The sequence below is a fragment of the Lactuca serriola genome, chromosome 7 (assembly GCF_051521515.1).
Source record: "Lactuca serriola cultivar US96UC23 chromosome 7, Lser_US96UC23_V15, whole genome shotgun sequence".
In the NCBI taxonomy this organism is placed as follows: Eukaryota; Viridiplantae; Streptophyta; class Magnoliopsida; order Asterales; family Asteraceae; genus Lactuca; species Lactuca serriola.
This window is the reverse complement of record NC_136414.1, coordinates 33,800,368-33,820,237: the sequence shown is the minus strand read 5'-3', so window position 1 is coordinate 33,820,237 and position 19,870 is coordinate 33,800,368. Positions and strand designations below refer to the sequence as shown.

The 19,870-nt window shown below is 29.8% G+C and overlaps 1 pseudogene across 1 annotated transcript; it reads right to left on the bottom strand.

Annotated features, from left to right (window-relative positions):
• Positions 1–184: 184 nt before the first annotated feature.
• LOC145062454 (protein LIGHT-DEPENDENT SHORT HYPOCOTYLS 10 pseudogene) lies at positions 185–17,794 on the bottom strand (annotated as a pseudogene). The gene is made up of 2 exons (XR_013687569.1): positions 17,050–17,794; positions 185–491 (listed from the first exon to the last, which is right to left on the bottom strand). The product of XR_013687569.1 is annotated as a protein LIGHT-DEPENDENT SHORT HYPOCOTYLS 10 pseudogene (transcript).
• Between the last annotated feature and the right edge of the window lie 2,076 nt (positions 17,795–19,870).

Here is a 19,870-nt window from a genome sequence, read left to right as displayed (position 1 = left end):
TCATTTGAAACCCTAATAAGTTATTAAGCTAATCATGTCTTTTTTTTTTCTCTTATAAACTCCAACATAGACACACGAACACATGAACATCATGCATCAACAAACCTATATCCAATCATCTCTAATATGATTACATGGTTGTTCTTATCTAGCAAGTGTTGATAATTAAAATGCCCAAACCAAATGAATTTATGTTCTTTACTTATACGAAGAAAAAAGGGATATAAAGATGTCAAAAGATCGATCACCACTGCAATTTACACTTTCACCCCTTAATGAAATAAGGTCCTTGGTCTATGTAATTAAACTAACAATACATAATTTGCTACAACATATTTTTTTTATTATCTGAAACGTATACCCCGACTATAATGTCTCTTCTTATAATTTATACTTGGAGAGAAGCCTCTACTTGCATTCTAGATCTAAGCGAAGAGCTTCCACCTCTATAATCTTGATTATCATATCAATGTACCTTCCTGCATATATGACTACAAAAAAATGTTGTCAGGAGCATATTAATGCTTTATGAAATATTTTACTAAAACATGGTGCTAGATGGATGCATGATATCCCAAATAAAGAATTGTATTTATTGAAATTTTATATCAATACTATTTGTAGTTGGTAATAAGTCAGGACAATAACTATAACCAACATACTAAACTTACTAGGCTTTAGTCGTAACACCACCAAAACATACAACAGCTCAATAGAGAACATCAGAGCATAGATTTGACAAATACATGATTTAAGGAAACACAAAACATCTACAAATCGATGAAGTAGTTCATAGAAAACTGTACTCGAATAATTTTCATAGAAAACATCTTCAAATATCCTTTATTCATTGTACACGAACCAGTTCATAGAAAACTTATACTTAATATACTAGTGACTTTGTAAAAATAATTTTTCAAAAACAAGTTTTTGAAGTATTTATTTTGTAATTTTAAGAAATATTAGTTTTTAAAAAAAATATTAAACATAATATAATCCAAAATGTAATGATTCAAAATATTTATGATTCAAAAAAACTTATGATTCAACTAGTTTATGATCCTTAATTTGTTATGATCTAAAAATATTTAGACTCAAATATTTTATAATCCTTAATTATATCTTAAATGATTCAAAATATATAATGATCCATAAATTTTTTTGAACAAAAACTATATTTAATTGAATATATTATTTATCCATAATCATATGATTAAAAATGATTTGATTCAAAATACTACAATTCAAAATAATTTGATTCAAAATTTTATGATCGAAAAATAATATGATTTAAAAAAAGTATGAACGAAAAATATTATAATCTTTAATATTCTTCTTATTTACAATTGTTGAACATTAATAACTCAAACCGATATTTAGTTTAAAAAATAAAAAAAAACAAAAAAAAATCAAAATATAAAAACATAAAAACATAAAAATATAAATAAAGAAAAAAAAACACTAGTATCTTCAAGTATTATTTAGTATAGATATTTAAAAAAAAAAGAACAAAAAATGTAAAAAAGAAAAAATAATACTTATTAAGAAAACGAAAAAAAATAAAAAAACGAAAAAAAATTAAAAACTTTAAAACCCAGCATATATTTACACGTCTATTTCACGAGATTAGTTTAAGAATGTTTAAAAATGGTATATTAATTTTAGTTTTATCTAGAATTTGCTTTTTTAAAAGAATAAAATTACATTTTTTGATTGGATGCATTCTTGAAAAAATATTTTTGACAATATCCATTCTTAAAAAATGTAACTATAATTTTAGGTATTTAAAAAAATACACATTTTTACAGAATATATATATATATATATATATATATATATATATATATATATATATATATATATATATATATATATTTAGGTTTTATGAAAAACAAAAAACCCAAAAAATCATAAAAATGCATAAAAAATACTTAGAGATCACAAATCTTTTTATAAAAAATCGCAGCTTTTTATTAAAATTTGCTGAAAAAAAATAAAAAATCAGTTTTTCTTTTTATAATTTATTTTTTCAAAATTTCTGCGATTTTTTCATAAAAAATGTCAAAAAAAAGTTTTGTGATCTCTAGGTATTTTTTTATGTATTTTTATGATTTTTAGGGTTTTTTTGTTTTCTAAATAATCCTTCCCTATATATATATATGTATATATATATTTGTATAATTGTTATACAAAAATTCTTGAAGTAACCGAGAGAGATAGAAATGCAAATATTTAATTCTAATAAGAATTACAATAGTAACACAGTAACACAATAATTGTAGGTAACAAATGATTATATATATATATATATATATATATATATATATATATATATATATATATATATATATATATACACTAGCGGTAGACTCGCGCAAAGCGGCGGCGAAAAATAGTTTCTCATTCGGCAATAAATTCTATACGGAAACATGTTAGATTTCAAGTAACACAAAACATATACATATTGTTATTGATCGGTTTTACGGCAACAAATAAATGTAATCCTCGCAATATAAAAGAAAATAAATATTTTGGTGTGTAGTGTACGTTTATAGTTCTTTATTTTAGAAATCAGGACACATTCATACGAAGTGACTTGCTTATACCTTTATTGGTATTGATAAAGTTAATAAAAGGGAGAATCAAAGTTAATCTTAACAACCCGGTTTGCTTGATACAGATAAGTCTAAACGGATATATATCCCATTATCCACTTTACTATCTAAAGTTTTAAACCGAAAATAATAAAATTAATACAACCATATTTCATGGAACATGAATAACAAATGGAATACTAATTTTCTATTAGTCATAAATCATACACATATATTTTTTTCTTAATATTAAACAAAGTATTTGATTTTACAACTGACTGGTCAATTTCAATTAGAGTGCAAAAATAATAAATAAAGCTTAAAAAAATTACAAATAAAAGGGCTTATATAATGGATTATTTGTTTTATTTTAATTAGATAAGAGATTGGGTCAAATTTTTGGAAGAGATAAGATTTCAAAGTTAATCAGATTAAATTTAATATTATTTTATTCATGTTTAGTTGTACTTTACGCTTAGAGAGTTGAACGTCTTAAAAAAATAATATTATTTTATTGGATCTATATATAGAAATAGTAGGATTTCTTTTATAAGTTAGTATATATATATATATATATATATATATATATATATATATATATATATATATATATATATAGAGAGAGAGAGAGAGAGAGAGAGAGAGGGTTAGGTTCAAATGTTTTCACTATCTATTGTGTGCATGTATGACTGATTATGGACCAATCATTTTAGTTATTTTAAGAAAGTAATTAATGAATATTAAATGCTGAAGATGTAATTAATATTCATTATATCTTGAACATGTAATATGCATTAATTACTTTCTTAAAATAACTAAAATGATTGGTTCAGAATTAGTCATACATGCACATAATAGATACTAAAAACAAAATAACCTAACCCTATATATATATATATATATATATATATATATATATATATATATATATATATATATATATATATTTGTTATACTATATATGTTTCTAACATATTATTTCAAATATCCTTTTTCATTTTGATAGATGTTTGCAGCAGGTAAAATCATATATGCATGTCATCTTTTGTGAAAGTGATTTGCGTATGTCTTCATCAAAAAATGATTTTCACCCTTTGGTTATATACCTTTAATGCCATGGAATATCAATTGTACTTTTTTCATGAATTACATGTATCCCAAAATGGCAAACCATTTGGTTTTTGCGTTCCAATGACTTGCTTTTGGTGTAAAATGTAAATACTGCTTCTATTGTAAAAGGTAATTTGGCAACCATTTGATTCTATAAATATCAATAGCAGTTAATTATATAGTGAAAGAATCAAGTATCGAACAAATAATTTATTACTTGAAAATACATCAATTGCAACACGAATCAATATTTAAGGCTAAAAAATTTCCATCTAATTTTTAAACCAAAGCAAGGATTGGACTTGAATGTCGTTAAAAAGTTTCTGAATCGGCACTGTAAGTAGTTGGATTCCCATGCAAAAAGTAATATAACCTTTTTACTTTTTTATTTATATAACCTTTCGATTTTCTTGTCTATTTTTAAAAGTAGGGGGACAAGTTGATTATAAAACGAAAAGACTGGCGTACAATATAACCAATTTATTTTTAATTTCAAACGCACCGAGGAAAAGAATAATCATACAAAAATATACAGGAAATTAACAACTGTTTAAACCTGCCTTTCCTAGTTTTGTAATATTAGCTACTTTTAATTTTAATGTGTCTTCAAAATCACTGATTATAGCTTTGAGACTTGTCAATAACATGACATGTGTTCTCATCGTTTCAAAGAAAAGGCCGCTCAAGAGTCAACACGTACCATTGTCTCTTAAACCTAAAAGATAATTGTTGATGTTTCTAAACAACCGTTTATAGTTTTGAATTAATACTTAATTAACATATCATGCATAGTTGTCGTCTCTTAACGAAAAACACGATTAAAAGGCAGGTAATATGATAAAAATATAGACCTGATATATATACCCATCTTTGAAAAACTAAATTTTAACTACAGACTATATATAGTTGGATGACATTGGCTAAAACATCGGAAATCTTGAAAGGGACTCAGACGAAACAGATCAGATACCAGAATTAATGTTACTCCTATTGACAACCTTTTGGTCGATGAAACACTCTGTTGTATGTGAACTATGAATTTCGCAAATAAACCCTGACGCATTTGATGTTATCATTCATGCATGTGTGCAAATGTGACTGAAAATAGAACATGAACAAGGACAAATACATGATCTAAGGGGATTGCATTTCGGGTCACAGGGTTAAATTTCAGTCAACACAAACCCATATATAGAATACTGTAAAAAACATTTTAGTGTTGTGCCAAAAGTATCGAAGCAAATGGTAGAAGATATATAACTGAGGCAATATTGATGGAGACGATACATACTACTAAAAAGTAATAAAAATTAAACACCCGAAGCCAATGAACAAGACTCGTCGTATATATGCACAGGGAAGTTGGAGATGAAAATAAAAATTTATTGTTCCAAAATGCACTCAGCTTGGTGTAACTATGTCTCACCCTGAGGGATATTTGTGAATTATGTATAAGTGTATATGCCCCACTTGAACATGGTTTCTTGAATCAAGAAATGACAAATGATAAGTACTAATATATGATGCATTAATTCTAATAAAAGGATGTTAATTTTACTTGAGTAGTTAGGACAAAAATAGTGGCTTGGCTTCTCGTGGCAAAGTGCCGTACAAGAAAAGCAACTCAACTGGTAAAATTTGGAAACGCAAGGTGCAATGGGCTCTATCCTCTAGAGTACACCCTCTTCTATGATGCTGTTATATCCTTCAAACAGTATGTAGTGTTCCCTTGACCATATCATATCATAATTGGCCCTAAATTATCATCCTGACACCATTCCATTTAATATTCCAACCATCCTCTCACATGTCCTATTGCACCTACACCCTTAACCCTTCCCTCCATCACTTTCCTCTTCTTGAAAAATATGTTTGTCTTTCTCTCGCTATATACCAACCTCCTATTCTTAGCATCCACACTTAAATGAGTGAAGCAACGGAGCACTTGTGCTTAGAAACAACGTCATTGAATCCTAGACTACGGAGGATAATCAGGTTCATCCTCCAAACGTCGTATTTACACTCAGTTTCCTAGATTATTTCAGTAAGGAGTACTACCACACTGCTTCGCGGACTTAATTTGTTGTGGATGCTTCTAGTAGCGGTGTTAAACATGTCTGCTGTACATAACTTAATTAATTCTTCTCCACAAAATGAGAAGTTTATAAATTAACCCAGGAAGTTATCGTGATTTCCTATGTCTGGGGTCCGCTGGTAGATATAGTCACGATAAAGAGAATGAAAATTAAAAATTCAGAAAACAAGCAAATTCATAAAAAGAAGTATATGTCCACCAAAAAGAAAGACCTTCAATAGTATTCAAGAATCAACACCCACCAAAGGGTTTTTGGTGTTGGGATGTGTGAGCCATCCTTTTAAAATTATTGTCAAATTTATTATTTTGTTATATAATTTGACCTTTTGAATAAGTTTAAATATTTTATTTTCATTTATTTAAACTATATTTTTTGAACGGTAAATATTATATATACTCATAAATTATTTACTTATGTCTACTGTGAGACTTGAACTCTTCACCTGAAGAAAAGAAAACAATATCAGATACCGTTGTTATAGAAGTTTATTTAAAGTAATATATAAATATATTTCATTTAACTACTTCTTTTTCTTAAATACAAATCATTTTTAATATTAAAATATAAATTCAACTATTTTAGATATTTATTTATATACATAAAATACGAAAAGTTATTGCGTTATAGTTATAAAAATAAAATTAAAACTTTGAAAAAAATGATATAATTTTTATAAAATTGTATTTTATAAATGACAATCAAATATTTCATAGAAATACTTAATCGGTAAAGAAATAAAAAAAAAATTTAAACCAAAATATAGTTATAGGGGTAAATGAAATATAATTAAAATAAAAGTGGTTGGATTTACAAAAAATAAAAGTATATTGATTACTTAATTTATATCGATTAATTAATAAAAGAAATACAAACACTATGGGTCCAGTACTATTGAATACTCAATAAAAACATATGGTTTTAAAAGAAACCCTATTTAAGGGTTTTTATTATTTGATTTTGGAAACTTGTCTAATCAATTAGCTTATATAACTCTTTTTTTAATATCTCTATTATTATTTATTAATACTTAATTACTTAATATCTATATTATTATATTATGGTTTCTATATTTTCTTTTCTTTAAAAAATAACTTTTTTTAAAAGTCAGAAAATTAAATCCTGTAACTTATTAAAAACTAGAAATCCGTTTAAAATACAAGAATTGAACGCGTGTTTTAAAATTTATAAAATTGTACATTGTCTAATTAAAAGATATTGTACATATATTACTGTTGGCAAATTATCGAAATCTAACTTGTTTTCCTATATTTTGTTTTGCATGTAGCAACTATTCAACTTTTATATTTTTCAAAACCGATAATAAAGAGAGTTTTTATAACTATTTCTTGTCCCATTTATATAGTAAAAAGGTAATATAAAAGTCACGTAAATTTACAAAATCAACACTTTGTACAAAAAGAAAAGATAATTTAAATCATACGTAAAGAATTAGATTTACATATAATTTATATTTACTATTTATTATACTTTCATTTTAATGAAAAAAATATATACTGATTTTAAATTTTTATAATTCAATCCGAACCGTTTAGATAAGAAAAATGGAGACCAATTCAGATTTAAAAAAAATAGTTGATTAAATCTAAACCATTTTTACTGGATTTTTTTGTATAACATATGAATTTATAGTATAACTGTTAAACGATCAGCCTATAAAAAACACAATATAAATAAATAATATAGATTATATTCAAATAAAAAAAACGTCAAAAGATATATTAAATTACAAAAATAAAATTGCAAAACGTTACAAAAAACATTGTATTGGAACAAAATGTAAAAATTAATTAAGTAAAAAGAAGAATAAATAATAATATTATGTGAAATAATTTAAATAAGAATATAAAATAACAATAATTATATTATTTATTTATTTTAAATAAAGAAATGAAAAAAAACATACACATTAATTAATTATTATAAATAAAATAACAATAAATAAATAAATGTTTGATATGAAAGATGTGACATGAGGGTTTTTTTTTTCTTTTTTTTTTAAATTTATGTTTTTAGGAATTTTTAAAAGACCCATAATAATAATAATAAGTTATAAAAGAAGCTTTCATCAAAGTTATTCTATTCTAACTTTTCATTAATACTTTCATTTGGATTTATTCAATAACCAGTTCAAATTCTATGAGTTTTATGATTCCTTACGATTAGCACTTGTTGAAGTGCGAGCTAAATTCTCATTTAGAGTTACTTAGTTGCTTTGTTTCTTTATGATTAAGAAACACTACTAGTTGTTTGGTAGTTAGAGACTTTGCATAATTTAGGATTTTAGTTTTTTAGCTTGTAAATATAGGCTTAAAGGCATTGCTAAACATATATTGGAAGCCTTTAGAGTGTGGGGGTTCTTTTGACTTCTTGGATTAAATCTAATTGTTCATTTCTTTAAACGTGCCGTTCTTTATTACTAGGATGTGAGATTTTGAACCATCTCTCTTGAATCCTAAGATCTCAAACATTTAGAGATCCTATATGAGTTCAATTTATTTTTAAGAAGTTTTAGTTGATGTTATACATGCAATATGTACTTTTCTTCATTAAAATGATCATGGGCTAATTAGACTCATTATCTTAAACATACCCCCCTCCCTAAAAAAAGAAAAAAAATAATAATTTGACCCTCCTCGATAGATGTGTCTATCCAAACTTTGGAAATAAAAGTACCATATATGGTCTTTTATAGTATAAGAAGGAAAAGTTTATAAAATGTAAGAACCGATCTTCCTTCATATAGTTATTCAACACACCCAAATTTTCTTATTTTATCATTTTTTAAAATAATCTACAAAGGAAACTAGATTATAATTTTAGAATACTAACATGCATCGTTAATAATGAAAGGGCCAACGAAATAAGATTTTATAGAAACTCGAGAGGTTGATCAGTTGTAGTGAATTTTGTCATGTTAACATTGTAGGTCGATACTTGATCTCAAGTGAAACCTATGAAAGCTTAAAGCATGATAACACAAACTTATTTGTTAGAATATATGCTTGAACACACTAAAAAGTGTCAAAATGAGTAGAGCATTTAGAATTATCATAAACAATTTAGATATAGGTGGATTAGAGGATATCTAGGATTTAGTTCACATATTGAAGAGTTGATTCCAAATATTAGAATGACTTGAAGGTTGATTTATAAAGTTTAGAAGAGTTTGTAGTAATCATAATACTATAATCTCTTATATGTTTTATATCACACGTTATCAAGGTTATATCGTAAGTTCACAGAGTACTAAAGCTATCTAAATAACAACAAAGTGGTTTCATACTAAAGTTAATCCATTAGATGGGTTAGCTTAGGGAAAGCCTAAAACAACAAACTATTTGTATGTACAGGTTAGGGAGTGGGAGGAATTATAATTGTATCAATTTAACTTTATTGGAAAGAACATTGAGCTCGGGTAAACTTCTTATTAGAATAGGTTTTGGCTCCTAAAGCATTAACTTTTAAAGGAAGTGCCAAATTACAAGGCAATTCTTACACTATGGTTGAGTCATATGTTAACGTGTTATAGCGTTATACCTCATTAGTATCAAGATTCAAATTCATAACATATTGTGCTAACATTTCTCCTCTTTTAAGATGTGTTGTTTCACCATCAGGTCCTTAGGAGAAAAAGGTGAGACATGATCTCCTTACTTTATTTTTCTAGGAATATTCGTAGTATATATAGTGATGGCTAAAGGGAAAGGGTTTCTTTTCTTCTAGTCATAGTTTTTTATGCCTTAGTTAGTCCCATATGATGAAAAAGTCGCATATATGAAGTCACACACAATTATTAACTAAGACAACTGCTAATTTCATAGAGATGATATCACCAAAATAGAATTAGTTACCCCTTATGAAAGATAATATTATATATATTTGGTATATGATAGTGGATTCCTCTATATATACTTTCTGTTATACGGATTTCCTTATGGATCATCATGGAATTGTCTTACGTTTACTAGATGTGAGTTGGCCTATACCAGCCCAAATGTACTCATAGAGTGACTAAGAATGCTTCATGTCAATTTCATATTAAAAAACTTCATCTCCTAATCTCATTATTTGAATATAAAGTAAATCTTGATCCAACCATTTTCTAGAACTTATTAAGCTAACTAATCCACTCAAACTGGCCGCTAACTCAAAATGGAAGAGATAGGTCATTCGAGTTGACTAGGTACACACCGACTAGCTATTGTTGATCGATGGTCCAAACTGACAAAAAGTCAATTTGTCACAACACATAAGGGCCAAGCTTAGTACAAAATAGTCATTTTAGTAATATATTTCATAATCACATATTTTATAATATTAATGACTCTTTCAAATAAGAATCAAGATGAATTTGAGATATTGTTCATGATAACACTACTTGAAGAAGCTAGTGCGCCCAACATAGACCCAAGAAGTATGAACTCTGGTTCTATGCAACCTTAAGTTAGGATTGGATTGATTTTGAACAAAATAATTCACTTAAAGTTAAAAATAAGTTACTTAAACCAAGATAAACATTGCAATAGAGAAATCATCAAATATTAGCACAACAATAAAAACAACAAATCTACTTGATGCACTTTATCCCTATCCACAACCTAAATGAATACACTACATCAAAAGGGAATCTCAATGTGGTTTTTTATATCTTGTTATCATATAATATCCAAAAAAACACGATTAAAAGTGCCAACCAAACTGTGATGTTAAACCTAAGAAAAATAAGAACCTAATTAATATCTTTGATAGAAGAAAATTATGGATTTTGTAAGCTTCACTAGAAAAAGTATGTATTCCAAAGAGTCGAAGTCACCATAGAAACACCAAAAGTAATCATTTTTATGGTATTGGAACAAATAGAACATACAAATGTTTCAACATCTATACATCTCTTATATAAATTATCATAAGGCAATCAGGAATTTTTAATCGTTCACGATAAAATATGTATATTTTTTAATCTATTTATACTAATGTGTCTTTTTAAGAAATGAAAAATATAAAAGAAATATAGCTAAAGGTTAGAAAACAAAAATTACCAAGAGTGTATCACCATATACAGGATAACTAACCACAACAACTAGTCAACATTACTAGTTTTACATATATCTTTGATCCATCAGTTAAAGTACAATCTATCATCTTTTCCCTACACACTTTCTTTCCTCTAAATACCACTTCAATACACAACCTTCTAAGCTCTAGGAGATAGGTCAAGAAGATATCATCCATGGCATCTTTGCACCCCTAGACAAATTTACTCTAAGGAGGTCTTTTAGTTCCCTAGTACTTTTAACATCATCCTAATTTTGGTACCATCATCTCCCTAATATTAACCAAATAGTCTTGATAATGAAAATGAAAATAATAAAAAAATTTAATTCTACCACCTCTTCCATACAAAATAGGAATAAGACATTATATCAAGAACCCACTTCACTGCTTTACTAGGAACCCACTTCAACCATTTAGTCTTGGGCTTGTCATTTACCATTATCTTGCCATCGATGTGAACTCTTAGAGATGGAACCATAAATGCAACATTATTTTCCAAAATCACCGCCAACTATCTCTTTTACTACTTTCGATATGAGTTCCAACCAAAAAAATTAGGCAAACAGGACCACTCCTTCTTCTTGACTCTTTACCAAAAATCATTTCTCCAACACTACATGTAGTCTCCATTTGAATAATGCTTAGCATCACTCTATTTATCCTACAAATATAAAGAAAAATTCCTAGGGAAATGGTATTTCAACAAATCGTCACTACACCAACGCTCAAACCAAAACAAGTTGTCTTCATCGTTAATCCATGGAATCTTGTGCTTGGTAGTATCATCTCCCTAAAAATTTCCTACCAATACCTTCTTATCTCTTAATAATGTCAACTGGAAGCATGAATAAAGAATACTAATAACAGCCAAGGCTTTCCAAAATAGATTTTATCATCATTAAACGACATTCACTCGAGATTTCTTTATCATTCCAAGTATTAAGGTGTTTTTGTAATATAATTACCACTACTTTGGTACTTTCTAGTTTTATGCTTAATGACATATTATTTAAAAGACATGAGCTATATGGGAGGTTCTAATAAGTTTGTGTACCAAATTGGGATTAGAGGAGAAGACAAAAGAAAAGAAAACTATGACATGCAAAAGGATGAAATTTGGGCTATCTCTTGGATGAAATTGAAGTGGACTTGAAGATTTAATGACTTGGACTAATAAAAGGTAAGAAATGTGCCAAAATAATCGAATAAGGGTGGGTCAAAATTTAGGTTAAATGGTTGGTGCAAAGATATAAATGAGACAATAAGAAATCATATCTAATCTCAGTGAAAGGGACAAGAGGTTGAAACAAATATTAGAAGTCAGCATATGCATCAGGACTACTTGATCCGTGTAGGTAAATGCATTAGGCTATACGCGGTCTATATAAGTGTATCAGGATAATTTCATCATTTTGCATTTGGTAGTTATTTGTGGTATGTTGTATGATTTTTTTTCTCAGATCGAATAAGAGAATTTTGAAGCAGTTTTCTCTAGTGATTTTGAGTTTTTTTAAGATATTTTTATGGATACAAACTTAGCAATTTTTCGATTGAATGTTTGGTATAATTTAGATCTTGCTTAAAACTATATGTGGCTAATTTTTCCATGATCAATATTGGGTGAAAATCCTTGAACAACTAGTTATGTTTGGATATGTTATGGGTTTCAGTTTAACTCCGTGAATGCAAAGTTCTTTTGAACTTCTACATTGTTCTTATGTTTTTACTAAGCTTTTGATTTCAAATGTTTAAGGAAATGTTGTTATTTGTTTTTATGAATTATGTAATTCATTTTATAAACAAACAAGTGACAAACAATCTTAAGTGGGTGTTTACAACCCTTACTTATCTTCATAAGATTGTGTTCTCTAAACTAGCTACATTTTTCAAGTTTTGGGGTTTCTTTTAGATGTGGTGATTATTAAATCATAATGTTTGTTTAAATATATGAACTAAATTCTTATTTAGCTTGTGAATTTAATTAATACAGATTATTAATTAAGAGCTTCTTTAGCTAGTTTCAATACACATTAGGATTTAGGGTTTAGGTGTGAATTGACATAGCGAGGTTGGAATGAATTAAAATCATTTAATCCTAAACCACAATTGTAAACGAACTAGTTCACCTTGTGATTGAAATCAAAATATTTATTATCTTTTTATTATGGAATCACTTCACCATATTGTCAATATTTACGCCTTCAATAACATTCTTTGCTAATTCATTCTCATTGAATTTGACACATGTTAATTTTTGGGATTTTTAGAATTTTTTAAATTGACACACATCATTATTTTCATTAATGGCAATGCCAATGACAATTGTAAATCCGTTCATTCCTTCTTTATTCTGCTAAATGTAACGTGCTACTTACATGAGTTTACACTGTCTAATTACAATGATTTATATAAATTCTTATAATTAATTCGTATAATATAGAAATCTCATACCTAATGATATAAAGAAGAAATGAGAAAGGTCTCCTTGCCTTAAATTCGTCGAAGGTCTAAGCTCTCCGTTTGGAAGAGCCATTGATGAGAACTGAAGTGTAACCGAACATAAACAATCTCTCATCCAAAATCCCAATTTTCTCTGAACACCATCAGTTTAAGCATCTTATCTAAGTAATCCCAATTCCTATAGATTAAAATTTTTGTTCCAAAACTCATTCTCTAACCCCTCAAACTCTTTATCTTCAATCCAAGAATTAAACAATTTGAATGACACTGGTCCAAAATCAACTCCTAATTCTTTGGCAATGGAAACTTATCCAAAAGTTATTTTATGAGAATGAAAGCAACAATACCCATCAACATATTAAGAAGCTTGTGGTTTACGAAGAACCTGTCGAGATTGATTAATTTATTATCAGTCTTATTGGACCTTGTATACCATCTCCTTCCTAATTATAGTTCATCAAGATGATTGTATAAAAAACGTAGATGATTGTGTCATCTAAGGCTTGGGTATACCCACAACTTGACCACTAAAAAGGTGTTGTCATCTAAGCTTATAGTCATCACCGCTATCATACAACTTTGCATTTATTGGTATACCCACCACTATACATCATGAAAATAATTTATTTGTTGTTTTTTAATTAAAAAAATTATATTTTTTTTATTTAACCGAATGAAATAGAACACTTGATTTTCATTAATATATAACATTACATAGATTAAACCAAAAATCAAAAGAAAAAAAATCAAACATAGAAAAAAGATACCTTAATTTAAGTTAAAAAAAAATATACTTATTACGAAAGTAATTTTAATCTTCAAAACTATCGAGAATTGTGAATCTCAAACCAAGAATTGATATATGGAAATGGTTGATGGTTAAGTTGGGGCACTTAGTATTGTCTCAGCATCACATCAATCTCCTCGGAGCCATTACTCATATATGGATTTGTGGTTTTGAGTGTCTTGTTAATGTAGTTGAACTCGGTTATTTTTGGCCTCATAAAACGCTATTTTGACGAAAGTTCATTGTGATCCCGATAAACACCTTGTCCCATATCGTTGTAGAAGTGGTTTTCAAAAGATTGCAAAAAGGTTTTCCTTATATTTATGAATTTGTCGGACACCGAGATCCAAGCATGAGCTATACGTTTCTTCATTTTCCTCCGAATGTGGTTTGGTTTGGATATTGTCGTGGTAGGTAGTAAAAAATTATATGTGAATATATTTTAGTTTCTTTAGTAGAGAAAGAAAAAATACTGTGAAATAGTTTGTAGAATAATATGTATATTTTTAGTTGAAATGTAGGTAAATGTTTAAAATTATATGTGTTGCTACTTGGAATAAATACACATTAAAACTTTTGGTTTGTTGCTACTCTAGTGTATGGCACGCAGCTCCACAGTCGCTGTGGCTGAGCTGGTGTGCACGACCGTGATGGTTGTGCCACCTAGCCCCGGATGGGGTTCGTGATAGGGATGAAAATGTCACCCGACCCGATGGAGAATCCGGTTGACCCGTCCCAATCGGGGACGGGTATTCTCCGCCAGAACGGGTATCGGGTATGGGGCTGGGGATCCTCATTATGCTAAAACCGGGGATGAGGTCGGGGCCGGGTATAACAATCCCCAACCCGCCCCACCCTCGCTTTGATGACTATATATATATATATATATATATATATATATATATATATATATATATATCGATCAATTATTGAATTTGAATTAAGTCCACTAAAATGAATTGATCTATATTAGACCATCAGAGATAGAGTCCATATAGCAAATTATGTTCCTAATTCCAAGAGTTCATCAATCGTCACTTTGTTCGACGATCTGTATACCAAGTTGTCACTTTTCGTTTTGATGTTTGTTAAACTTTATGATTTATGTAAACAAAATCTAATTATGACATATGGTTTTGATCATTTATTAAACTTGTTTTTTTTTAAGTTGAGTTTATTATGTTGATAGATTGGGGGTGAGTCGGGGATGGGTTGGGGAAAAACCCAAAACACAAAGGGGAGGGGATTTGATTCTCTGCATCCGTCGGGGATGGGGATGGGGATGAGGACAATGTTAGACACTCAGAGATGGAGACATGGATGGTCAGCCCTGCCGCAAACCCGCCCGATTTCCATCCCTAGTTTGTGAGAAGCATACCTCATGGCCTAAGGAAGATGAGAAGTTTATGGAGCCTCTAAATAACCTGTAATAAACTCCACATTTCTTCTGGTATAATAGGAAACGTTAATGTCCATCCCTTAGGGTTATATCATCAAACTATTGACATTGTGAAATAGAACAAAATATTAAAGCTACATGAGGTATCTCATTGTGTACTATTGTAAACGGTTTCAATCAAGAAATAAGTTTTAGATCCCTTGCGCCTAACATTTAAGATATCGAGCCTAACATAAAATAGTTTCAAGAGGAGCTCAACGAAACAACCCATAATGCTAGAAGAATGAGTGATGATAGGTCAGAATAATAGAATATATTGAGAGGGAGAGGGAGAGTGAGAGTGAGTGAGCGACTAATTATACCGTTATTCTACGAAGAGAAGTTCTGAGAACGCCCTTGCATTAATTGATCTGCTTTGCTTTTAGTTTCTTGCTAAATAGTGCATGCGTATTTATATATGTAGATGTTTAATGTTCTCAGGCACCTGAACTAAGCTACATGATAAGTCCACCATATTCCTATTAACCAAACATTACAATTTCTGAAGTAAAAACTAATGAATTTGGTTAATAGTTGGTAACTTTGTATGAAGTAAACCATCGATGAGAATGCAGATAAGAATAAAGTTCACACCACATCAAAATACACAGACGTTAATCAATTAGTAGTGTTATGAATGAGCTAGGAAAATATATAACGCATGCCAAGGTAAATTATTGTGGAATCTTCTAATTGATGTGCTTTTAAAAATATGATAAGCACAAAGACTACTCTTAAACCCGATAGGAGTCTCACTACAATCCAAAGTAGTGTTATGAACGAGTTAGGCATAAAATGACAGCATTGCCTAGTTGCATGGATGTGGACGAGTACTCTTTAGATAATATATATAGCATATTAATTAATATTTCATTTTTATAGGACTAAAATTCTGGCTTTCGTTTGTTTTTGTTTGTTTTCATAATTTTTTTATTTTAAATTTGTTTTCGAGTTGGAGGGATGCTGATTTTTCAAATTAATTAATATGTCAAACAATCAGACAGCTCTATGATTTAAGTCCGATTTAAGGATGGGTTATATTAACATGGTCATCCATAGGGGGCACAAAATCCTAGCGGATCCAAAAAGGGACAAAACAAAATATAAAGTAGACATTTGAACCAGAAATATTAATTTAAACACCATTCGTAAACAGTGTTTTGCATGATGAGAGAGAGAGAGAGAGAGAGAGAGAGAGAGAGAGAGAGAGAGAGAGAGAGAGAGAGAGAGAGAGAGAGAGAGAGAGAGAGAGAGAGATGTCGAACTTGATCATGCCTTCGTCTATACTTTGGAGGGTTTACTATATAGAGTGTCCTTAAAAGTTTTAACATCAAAATTAGGGTTTTTGGTTCAAGTGTTTTTAGGGTTCTCACTGAAAATACTTCATATATGTAACTAATTTAGATAAAAGTTGGTTCCAAGTCACCATGTAATTAACTAGAAAATATTTCATATATATATATGTAATAAAACTATAAAGAGAGTTACCATTTGGCGTGGTGAAAACGAGAATGGAGAAAGTTCAAGTAGCCTGTAGCCTGGGAACCTTCACTTCTTCATCGGCCTTTATTTGACTTTTCCTCTTCTTCTTCTTCTTGTATGGGATTCCCCTAGCCTTAGCTTGACACTCCTTCACTTCTCTTAAATAAACCCGAATTGCTCCATTTCCAAATGGATTTTTCTCAGGAGCGCCGCCGTTCTCTTCATAGGCAGCTCTTAATCGCCCGATCAGCGCGTCTAGACTACCCCAAGCCTGCCTGAGAGGGCAAGTGCAAGGAGCAGGAGGTTCAGGCTGCCCAAAGAAAACACACCCATGTAAATGAACCTTAGTTTTTCCAAATTGATCAAGGTATCGAAGGAATTCCAGAACATGGCTAAAGTTGCACTGCGAAAGAGATACAGGAGGTCTTTGATTCTTTAGATACTGCCCAAAAGTGTTCCAGTCTCGTCGTTTTTGGGATTCATAACGGCTTAAGGGTGCAGGATGGTGGCTCTGATCAACGGTTGTAGATCGGGAGGACCCTTCTGATGGATCTTTTGGTATGTTACTTGACATGAAGATGCGTTTTGATGAGAAAATTCTTGTATGTTTTTGGGAAAAATGGATGATCCAATGTGAATAATAGTAAAATAAAAGTGGGTAGAGAAGGAAGAGAAAAAAAGATGAAGATCACATATTGAGTCTACGATTGAGGAGACATGTCATGGGTCCCTCTAGTGAAACTTTTTTCTCTCTATCTTTTTCATTTTAATTTCTTCCTCCAAGGCATTATAAGCACTAACCATTACTTTAATTTTAATTCTAGTCTACCTATTAAAATATATGAAAGTAGGGTATGCATATTGCATAGTTATCATGACATTTTATTTGCATCATAGATAACAGTGTGTATGATGTCTCCATGATCGATAGTCGGTGGGTAAATCCTGTAATGAAGAGGAAATTTTACAATAACATCATGATCATATATTATATATGAATTAACTATGAGACAAATTTCAACACGGACCCGTGTGACTCCGAAGTAATATTTAACGGTGCAACAGGAGTGTCGAAGAGGATCATTAGCGCCAGAACAGATCTTGGTGATCTTAACCTACAAGTACAGGAAACACCCCCCTCCTCCCCTACTCCATAGACTTATTCTCAATTTGTAGACTTTCAACGGTTGTTTCCTCAAGGAGAGCAGAGTTACTGTACACAGTTATAAATATTGGGTTTGGCATTGGAACACTTAGAAATCTTGGTTTTTGTAACAAAACTTATTTTATGAGGATTGTTAGTTTCCTTCATTGGATACTACCATAGGATGGAGAACATAGCTAGATAGTTGAACCTTCCACAAGCAAGTGTGGTCAAACATAAGGACAAATTTATTTCCAACATTACCAATAATTCCACTTCCCTTAAAATACAAAGAACACATATTATGTTAAAATAAGATGATGATGTGAATAAATGAAATAAATAAAAGCATGTATACACCTCTTCATCCGATAAATATTCGTACTATATTATAATGTTTTTGTTATACATCTTGATGAATAAGACTTGCATTTATCATAAGATTTATGGTCAAATGAATTTAAAATCTCATCCAAGTGTATATTTGATAATGCAATTATCATCTAAATGTCCAAGACGACGATTCAACAATAATACATCTCTTTCAAATATTTGAATCGGCTTTAAACCATTGTTTCACAGATTTTATGACTTTCTTTTAACCATGTTAAAATTTCTTTTAACTATGTTAAAATGTTCTACATTTAAATAAGTCAGAACAATCTCATGAAACATTATATAAACAATTTGACTCATAAGACCATAGACTAAACATTTAGAGATAACGAGTTGTAATAACAACAAAGTGACAACTTAATCCCGGTGGAGTTTTCCCATTCTTTAATTTGGGGGGAGGGGGGGGGGTGTTTATAGTCCAAAGGAAAGTAGAAGAATGTGGCGAAGCGAGAAGGCATTACTCGCATTTGCTGAAAATCTAAAAATCTGGAATTTATCGAAGAGGGCACAAAGTGCCTCTTCAATTGTGTGACGTGTCTTCGGCCCGATGGGCTGCTGTTTTTAGGGTTTTAGGGCTATTTAAGGTGTGTTAACTCCAAGGATTTGTCATTTCTCAACCTCCATTAACCCTAGAACGCCCCTTGATAGAAACCATATCATCCTTTGAGTGTTGTGAGCTGATCATCTCTCCTTGAATCACTTGTGGTGCTCATTTGAGGTGTTTTGGTAAATGAATCAAGAAAGGTGCTACTTAGGAGTTTGAAACTTGAAGATCCTTGCTTTCTCCTTACTTCTGGACCTTTGTAAGTTGCAAACATCTTTGCTTTACTATATTTTACCTTTGGATCTTTGAGCAATTATAGTTTTAGTTAAGTATTTGGTGTTTTGGTCCCTTTGATGGTTTAATATATGGAGTTTAAACAACTCCTTGATGATTGAGTAATATTTTACTTCATATATGATGTGTTGCTAGAGTAGAGAGTGCAAGCAAGGGCTTTCTTTACTCCATGTATAAAGAAAAACACAATCTTGGACATTTTTGAGATTAGGGTTTAACATCTAGTTTGTTTAGGATGTCTTAATGAATAAACTTGGAAAATTTATCCATTTTGACATCAAGGAGATCCAGATCTGAAAGTTAGAGGCTTAGACTTAAATGTTTAATTCAAAATGTATGAGATAGACAGGGTAAGACGCAACACGTCTTTTTGTGGACGGGACACGCCTTTGGGGTTTTCTCGAAGCGTTTGATTTTGAGCTTGCAACATCCTTAAAATACCACCCGAT